Raw genomic sequence first — 10,108 nt, 5'->3', positions numbered from 1 at the left:
CTTTACTTCAATTTTAAACTGGCCACAAGCAATGAAACAAGAAAACTAGAAGTATCCACTTTTATGACCAAATTTTTTTAGTATGAACCACATAAATCCACGCCAATAACTGTGGACTGTGAATAGCTTATTACCAAACTTAAAATAATTCAGACATACTCTCTAGGACATTTATATCATTCACCTCATTCTACATATTTGATGTGGAGCAAGAGCCATGCCTGTGTGCACATAAAAATTAAGCAAGCAATCTGCTTTCTTCTAATGGAACCAAAAGAGAGTCCACGTTCTTAGCTGTAAATACAAGTGCATTCTTTCTAAAGGAACTCAAATGATTTTGGAAGGAACTTCTGTAGATTTTGCATTGCTTGACATACTGGTTTCAAACCAGTATATTTTTGAATAAACAGATTACAAAGAGTGATACTATGATTCATAGTTTCAAAAGTTTGGCGTTACCTCTAAGAGGGAGAACAATCATTTATTTTGTTCAGAGCACAATGAAATGTTATTTGCCTGCTCCCTATTCCATTTTATGGGCACTGCAAAAGGGTGAGAGGAAGAAAAAAAGCCTCTTCATTTTGATTATTAGAAGAGTTTCCTAAGAAAGAAAAAAGATGGATTAAGAACACTTCAGAGGTGAAAGTAATTACACCTTCACTGCATTAGTAGTATCAAATGTGCATTTTTATGACCTGTCCTCCACTTCCTGCTCTGACTTCAGATAAAGGTCATAAGACATCAACTTGTCTCATCTGGAATATTCTGTCACACATTACTGATCATCCCCTTCATGTGTTACAGGTTATGCAAGATAAAATCATTAGTATGTGTGAACCACTTAGAAACTGTAAGAATAAATGAAGATCAAATGAACCACAAAAGCAATGTCAAATACTATTGCTATGATATAAAACAACTCTGGCTAGTTAATATGTAACAATTTTAGTACAGTAGAATGCAGATTCCAGTAATGCAATTCTTCTATGGTAAAGTCATATAGTGCTTTACAAATAAATAATATATTTGTATATATATAATATATTATATTCATTATTATTTATTATATAAAATGAAGGAAAGCCACAAGAAGTTTCTTTAAATTTAGCAGACAGAGAACAGTGGGGCTGTACAACTTCATTTGATCCTGTACACTAGAAATACTATTGCATATCTTTTGCATATCTGCAAAAGAATTGTTTAATAATTTAGAACTGACCTAATAAGACTTAATGATAATTGGTAATGTTAATAGTTAAAAAAATTAAAGAAAGTGATGAAAGAGAAAACCTAACTTGTTTAGAGAAGTGTCAGTGATATTACAGACCTTTTAGAGCTGAGGAACCTAGTTTACTCTCTGAAAATCTGTTGTAATAGATAGCTACTTTTTATATATAAGGACTTTCATTTATTTCACGTCTGAATATTTCTACTTTCATGAGTCAGATACTGAACATCTCTTATCAAAGATTGTTCTCACTGTTACAGATAGACTGCTCAACCCTTACATTTCACTCTGATAATTTAAATAGCCTGACCTGCTTCAATAACACAGTGAAGGCCTACTTTTCACTCTCTCACTGTTTCTGCACTGAATCTTGTCCAATACTTTTTATTTTGTAAATCATAGACTTCAGAATTGAACATTGAGTTCCTTCAGTGACCTCATCAATATCAAATGAGGAAGGAATGTAGACATTAGCAAGAACATATAGTGCCAGCATCACACACACTGAAGTCTTAACATTGCTCCTCAAACTGAGGTGTAGATTGTCTGTGCAAGATGTGCCATGCAGAAAAAAAAAAAAAAAAAAGAGAAGAAAAAAAAGGGCACTCTTATTGTGCTAGCTTCTCCCTGAGTCTTAGATCTCTCCCAGCACTTGAAAAAGGGGTCCCCAGTCCTTTAAGCAGCCACCCCTGCAGCACATTTTACATATGCACTTTTTTCCACATACGTTATTCCTCCCATCTTTCCAGGAAAATTTAATATTCAGGAAGGAGGCTAATGAAGTTCAAAATGAAAAGATCCATGAAAAAGAGCAGTCTTAAAAACTAATCTCTCCTCCCTCCATTACTGTACAACTGTTCACTTGCTCTGCCTGGTTATATTCAAAAGGGCTCAGCTGAAATGGATGCTCCACTTGAATGAGGAGCTATATCTGAGGCCAGATGGGAGAGGTGACATTGTGATCAGAGAAAGGGAGGCAGGTGGTCAAGGGTGACTGAATGCTGTCTGGGCTGAAAAGCCACAAAGAAAGAAGATGCCTCAGCAGTACTTTGTTCATTTTACCTGGCTAGATGCAGCCTAGCAGACAGGACATTTTATACCACAATGGTTTGGTGCAAGAGAGTAGGCCAAGTCAGAAACAAGAAGAGCTTGTGGGTGGCAAGTTCTGGTGTGAGGGCAGACAGGAAATGAGCACCTGAGGGGTTCACTGAGGCAGCTGAAACCTGAAAACTCCATGTATTTCCAAATTCACAAATTAACTTTTTTTATTTTTTTTTTAGTGAAATCTCAAGTCAAAAAAATTAAGCTGCATTCATACCCTATCCTTTCCTCTCCCAGGTGCAAGGGAGAGAAAGAATCATACTTCTAGAGTAATCAAGGTTGGAAAAAACCTCTAAGATCCTCTAGTCTAACCATCAGACCATCACAACTATGCCCACAAGACCATGTCCTTTAGTGCTGCATATAAGCAATTCTTGAACACCTCCAGGGATGGTGACCCCACCACCTCCCTGGGAGGTCTATTCCAGTACCTCACCACTCTCTTCAAGAAGTAACTTTTTTCCCTAATATCTGCCCTAAGCATCCCCTGCAACAACTCAGTGATAGGACAGGAGGTAATGGCTTTGTTACTTGGGAAAACAGACTTATCTCCACCTTGACACAACCTCCTTCCAGGTAGTGGTAGAGAGTGAAGATGTAGCAGCTGACCATGACCTGGGTGAACCACAGACTCTATTCTCTTGTTAGGTGGACACACCTGTGGTAATGCTTAAGAAGTAAACAGTAGGAATCCTCTCTTCTCAGTACCCCAGCTTTACTTTGCCAGCAGTTGTCACTGGTTATATAGGTAACAGAATACCTGCTGAGGTGATCACAGACTCTGAGGAACAATACTGTGCTGCTGAAAATTAGGAGACCAGAAATGCTAATGTTTTTGTTAACTATAATTTAGTAGAAATAGACTGCAGATTACTCTTGGAAAATAACCTTTTTCCTATCTGTATTCTATGTTGATACTAAATAGAATATGATAACAATCTGTGCAACAGCCAGTATATCTCCACCCTAATGATCTGAACAGGAATTAAAATGACATTAAAGTTCTCCTTCTCCAGATGTACACTGCAGTTTCTGAGGATATTTTAATTACCTATAATTAAAAAAAATATATACTAAAAATATCTACTGAAGAGATAACCGTACTTGGCTGAACTACACAGTCTGCTTCTTTTAGATTATTTTTATGCTATAATTTTGCCTTTTAGTGATTCTATATTATCATCTTGATAGTTTCAGTATTTTCACATATTCACAAATATTTTCAGATATTAACTCAATAGCAAGAAATTCACCTGTCCTACTTGAATATCTTTAACAGAACAAGCTTCACAGGAAACATAATGAGGTTCAAAAATTCTGTTGATTCTCCTTTGTGTTAGGAAGAAAACAACTTTTAGAATTTCTATGAAATCTAAGGGGAAAAAAAAAGTGTCTAAAACTTCCTGCAACCAGGGTATTTCTGTGTATGATATCATTGTATGAACGAAAAGCTATATGAAAAAGAAAAATAAATGTGACATCAATTCAGGGAAATAAACCCTAACAATTCACAGAAGCTATTGCAGAGTAAATGAAGCATATGCATTCTTAATTTAAGTGGTAGGATTTTTTTGATGCAGTTTCCCTACCTGCTGACGTGAGTATGTAGTATTAAATATCTCTGGTCCCATGGTCCCTCCCTATTTTCGGAGACACCCTGTCTACCAATAGTGGCCAGGGACATCTCAGACCCTGGAATGACTCTACAAGCCCCATGTAAGCTCATGGGAGAAGTACATTCACAAATTGGTGCCTGTTACTTGCTCAGTATTGAGCCTGGCTGGTCCACGTCTCTTACACAAAATACTCCTCATTTGCTCTGGCTGAGCCTTCACAATCTTCTTCTCTCAAACTGTGTAACAACCGTCACTTCACAAGCTCTATGATCTCTGTATCATTTATTTTGATACAGTTTAGTATGAATTTCATTCTGTCAAAAGCCCCCAACTTGCGTTCACCTTCTCTGCACCTCAGGAGAGTCTGAACTTAACCTACAGTCTTAACCTGCTTAAGCCAAGGTCTTACTCATCCTTCAAATTCAGTTCATTTGTTTATCCCATTAGAAAGGATACTAACACGTAATCACCTCTTTATTTGAATAAGAATAGCGTTAACAGTATTACCAAACAAATTTGCACCAGGATTAGTGGCTGCAAGCTGCAACGAGGCAGTCTGACTCAGCCTGTCCTTTTCTCATGTTTATCAATAGATGGCAGCAAGAAGCTCCTTCTTTCTGAGTGTCAGGGAGGAAAGATGCAGCCTCGTAAGTACGCAGGACCAGGAGAGTTCAAATTCACAACGTTAGCAACTGCTATTATGATTTGTTCAGCAGGTATTCTTAGTACTGCACAGCAAAATGGGGTTGACCCTTCAGTAAATCATCTCAACACATTTGAAGAATGCATCAACAGCAGAAATTAAAATACAGTTTCTACTCAAGTTTGCTTGAATTTAAATTTGTATGGGATAAAATCCTAGAAACAAGTGTAAAAAGTGCTGACAGCAGAAGCCAGACCATGTCAAGACAACATCTCCACCAAAACAAAAGCTTAGGATGTTACTAACTGTGGACAGTGAGACCTTAACAACAACCTGTTACACAATTTGATCAGCCTATGTTTGAGCTTATGTGAACAGAATCTGGATTCATATTTAAAACCAACCAACCAAACACAAACAAACAAACAAAAAAAACCACCATGAAAACACTACCTCTTTTCCAGTGAGAATGATTCTTTCAATACTGTTGCAATATTACTCTACCCCTCCCTCCTGGGCTCCAACATTTTTCCTGGACCAAGCTTCCAAATCTGTTCTGCTAATTCATCTACCCAGAATGATCCTTTTCTTGTTCTCAGGGCATCTCCTTAGTCCCAAAGAAATTTCCTACACAGCACACACATTTTTCCCCCCTCCCTCCCTTCTCTGAATTACTCTTGCCTTTGCACTGAAAAATCAACAAATCTCTCTTCAGTCCTACATAGCGTGAACTCACTGGGTTGCACAGGTTATTAAAATCATGCAACTGAAGCACTGACCTCTGATACAAAATGTGATCGAGTAGGACTGAAACCTGCTATGGCCAAAGGAAAAAGAGATGCTGTGTCGGAATTTCTTGGGACAGAATTTCTGCTATGTTTAGATGTGTTTATTCTTAAATTTAAATGCTTGAGGTTCAAAACTGTTAAAGCAGAGCATCAAAATTTATCATACAGAAGATATTTCAACATAACTTCCTGAAAAGAAGGCATGAAATGAAAAACTGTATTTATTTGAAACATTCAGGCACAAGTCTATAAATATCTTGAATGTAATTGTTCAGCATTTATAATAAAATGATTCAGATAATCACCTGCAAGATCTTTTGTTTCCTGCATCATGTTGCATACACATATTTTAAAGTAATTAAAAAAGAATGAATGTTTGTATTACTTTCTGAAGTGGGATTTTATGGTGGAGGCTGGTGAATAAGTGGTAGCACTGATGAGGCTAAGGAAGCACACTTCCAAGCTCTCCCAAGTTTAAGAAAAAATTAACTTGAGGAAAGTCAACATTCACCATGACATCTTTAATTTATCAGCTTTCTGGGCTCTTCTGACTTTGTAGACCAGAATCACTTTCCCAGAAACATATTAGATATTTTAAAACAAATAAATAAATAAATAAACTTGTCCTTAAATTTAAGCCAAAGTCTGTGTGAAATCTGTTTTACCTGCAGCCTCTTCTAGTTCCTTATCCTAAAGACAAAACTTCAGATTTACCACAAGTATCTTTTCTTCTTTCTCAATGGCAGGCCCATACACACAACAGGCATTTTCAGAGGCATGTCAAAGCACAGAAGGAAAATTCAGGCTAAAAAGCCCTTTCTGCTGTGTTTAAAGAGGTAGGGCTCAGTCACAAGCACAGGTGAAAATGTTTTCCCTGCGAGGGTGAAAACCACCATCCTACCTGCAAAGTTCAGATAACTGTGGTATAGCTCAGGGTTTCAAGCAGAGGTAAAAGCCTTGTGCTTTTTGGTGTACTTTCCTCTTCTAGGCCATAGGGATTACTGCACAAATATTTGGCTGAAGAGACCAGAATTTTTTAAAGTTAATTTTTAGTACACCACTTTTTTTCAACTGAAAGATGAACAGGGGAGGGTTAGCAACACCCACACTTTCAGCCAGAGGGTGGCCATAGATCTATTTCTGCTGCACTGGAATCTGCATCTCCTTCTCCTGTCAGAATTATTTGTTACACAGCCAGAGTACAGCCACCTCCTAGCTCTGTGGCAGCAGCATTCACTAGATTACAGCATGAAGAGCAAGCCATCTTTCTGATGTGTTTCTCCTTGCAGGTTATGGATGCTGCAGGATGCATGCCTGGCAAGTGTGGAAAAGAAGCGTTGCTTTTCATACATGTGACAAGTCACAGCAGAGGAAACTTAATCCACTAAAAAATATAGACTTTATGTCCTCCAAGAACATATTATCCTTCACAGACAATCTTCTCTACCCAAGTTATGACACAATCTGGCATGCAACTAACAAATTCTATCCAATTAAAAAAAAATCAAATCAGTATTTCAGACTTAAAGAAATCATAGGGTTGAAAACTCTGTTTTGTGATAATTACAAGTAGACATCAATGACATATTTTGGTCATTCCTTAAAGTAAAAAATAAATTACATCTCATTGAGGATTCTTGGTGCTTTATTGACAATCTTACTGCTTTTTGCTCACATGGCAATGCGTAGCAGATTTTAAGGAGAGACTACCACAAGTACGGAGGATGCCCTTACCCCCAATCCAGTCCACACAGGCCTTCATCTAATCTCTTAATTTCATTTCACTATCAGAAGAGCAAGCATATCTTTCAAGAACCCAACAGTTTATACTTACACTTACAACTGTATTCTACACTTTTATTGTCCCTCACAAAGTTACTGCTGTGTGTGTGGGACATGCACAACTTAACAAAACACAGCTGTAGTTTACTGGATAATACAATAGGTGTCTAGGACTGATGAGCAAGTAGGCTACATTCCCTACCTGCTGGGCCTCATCAAGCAACCACAGGTTGGAGGAAGGGTCCATCTTCGTTGTCACTATGTTACTTAGTGCTGCTAGGCTGTTATCTTTTGGGTTGTCTTGCAGTACATCTCCCTTTCTTAGACCTTGAAAAAATTTCCTTAGGATTCCCAAGCTGAACCACAGGGTTGTTGTTTACAGGATGGCTACTATAACATCTTCAGGACATTATCAGTGCTCCACTAGTGCTGTTTCTCTCCCAGTACACTCATTGGATAGGTCTGGGGCTCAGACAGCTTTTGGCATCATATAGTTTTACCATATTTTTCCCCTGTAGCAGTTCCTCACTCACCTAATAAGGGCACTGGCAGTTACTGCATTCAGACTGCATATCTTATGGGTTAGAAGTATGCTACCTAAAATATTGCAGGGGGAAAAAAGAAGAAAAAAAAAGAATTAAGTCATCCCACACACAAAAAAGCACCCACAGGTTTTATTTTTAATGGAAAAATAAAGGTGACTAACAAATATCTCCCACAATGAATTTCTAAATCTCAGATATTTTTAATGGCCTCAAGGATGGATAGTTTTGGTTTACTCTTTAAGGATATTTGAAAACAAGAGATTATCTGGTCCTTTTTGTGACAGTAGAGAAGGATTAAAGGCAGTATTTTCCTGAAAGGTGGAGAAAAGGGAAGGTCACTTCTTCAGTTAGCTTTCTGTTTGGGAATAAAAGCCAGCATCTATAAAATGCAATAAAAAAACGTGGTCAAAAGCTTTATATCAGCTCTGAATTTCCATAAACAACAATTATACATCTCTTTCAAAACACAATATAACAGAAAGTAAACACGATATTAAAGCAAAACAAAAATTACAAAGCTTCAAAAAGGATTCTTTGCAAATAGAGATGGGAGTTTTTTCTTCAAGCTGTAGAAAGGAAAATGGCAGAGAACAAAATATTTTGAAGGAATTTTCCCAATTTGACATTTCATAATTACTTAAGTATAAAATTTGAACTATCACATTTTCCCAGTGCTGCAGAACAAAAATCATTCTCTGTAAAATCAAATATACATTTGTAATAACGTAATACATTCTAATATCTTAGTCATTATTTTTCATTAATATTAGTAGCTGTCCTGAAGTACATGGGAATACAGGATTGTAAACAGATATTATTCCCTAGCTGAAGGAAAAGCAATCTGTAAAATTAACAAGGAAATTATTTTCAGAAATTTAAGGAAGTGTGATCAGTGAGGAACATAAATATTTAAAAGTTAGTACTGGTAGATATAAAATGCTACTTTTTTTCCTTTTTTTTTTTTTTAACAATAAATCAGTTATGAGTCAATCATATATACAGGTGAGTCATGGCTTCCTGTTTTCATTTTATATTATTTAAAGACAAACCACTGAAGATAATTAGTGTTCTTGCATAACTCAATTAGAAAGCCAGAGTTGCTGTACATTATTTATATTGTCTTAGGTCTCAGGTAATTTATATTTGAGATGTCCCCTATAATGTTCAGTCTGGGTTAAAACATATTTCCTATTTTACACATCAAGTATCCATGTCTACCCTTTAGCACGCCTTGGTGGTCAAGCTAGTGAAAACTACTGGACTCTTGTTATTTCCATTGCACCAAATATTCACTTTCTGCAGAGTTTTCAAATACTTTTCTATGATTCAGGGAAATAATAGAGCTTATGTCCAAGTCCATATTCATAGAATCACAGAACTGTTTGAGATAGAAGGGACATTTAAAGGCCATGTGATCCTATTTCCCCTGCAATGAACAGGAACACCTACAGCTCCATCAGGTTGCTAAAAACCCTGTCCAGCCTGATCTTGAATGTCTTTCAGGATGGAGATTCCACCACCGCTCTGGGCAATCTGTTCCAATGCTTCACTAACCTTATTGTAAATTACTTTTTGGACATGCAGTCTAAATCTCCTCTCTTTCTGTTTGAAACAATTTTCCCTTGTCTAATCATAACAATCTCTGATAAAGGTTCTGTCCTCTTTCTCATGGCCTTCCTTTACTCTTTGGTATTATTTTATTTATGTATTAATTTTCACATGTCCTGTGTTTTGATACAAAGCCCTTTTAGAACCAAGAAGTAATGTGACCATTGCCATTTTCTCTAACTTTTAATCATAATTTTCAATTGAAAGCTCAGACCTGTAAACTAGATATTTGCTAATTTATTTTTAAAAGATATTTTAAGCTTCATAGTGATTACATAGTGATACACACAGCATTCTTTTCTACCAGTTTCTTGCCTAGAGACTGTGTGAAAATTTAACTTTGCATAGTCGTACATACAAGGTAGATATACTAGGCTTCACAAGTCACCAAACTCTTCTTGATCTTCACTTCAACTACTTTCACATAGCAATACAACATTTACTCTGCACTGAAATGAACCAGGATCTTCCTACAATATAATAAATTTATCTCTGCCAGGAAGCAGAAAATGAAGTAAATGGCAAGAGAAACTAAAGCTGGATTCCCAGAAACACAGGAATTGATAAGAAAGAAAGGAATTAACGCTGATAAACCTAAGGAGAAGTGGAAAAAAGTACATCCCCACTATTCTTGGAGAAGGAAAAAGCAATGAAGTTGGATAGAAAGGAAAACAAAGCGGCAAAACAATGAAGGAGGAATGTGGCTTTCACAGCATCTGGTGAAGTAGAATGGGAAGGTAGTATTGCTCCCTTCCAAATAAGGGCATGCCACTTTTATGTAAGATGCTGTATGAGAG

The sequence above is a fragment of the Coturnix japonica genome, chromosome 4 (assembly GCF_001577835.2).
Source record: "Coturnix japonica isolate 7356 chromosome 4, Coturnix japonica 2.1, whole genome shotgun sequence".
NCBI classification, from domain to species: Eukaryota; Metazoa; Chordata; class Aves; order Galliformes; family Phasianidae; genus Coturnix; species Coturnix japonica.
The sequence above is the reverse complement of the archived record's forward strand: the minus strand, read 5'-3'. Positions refer to the sequence as shown.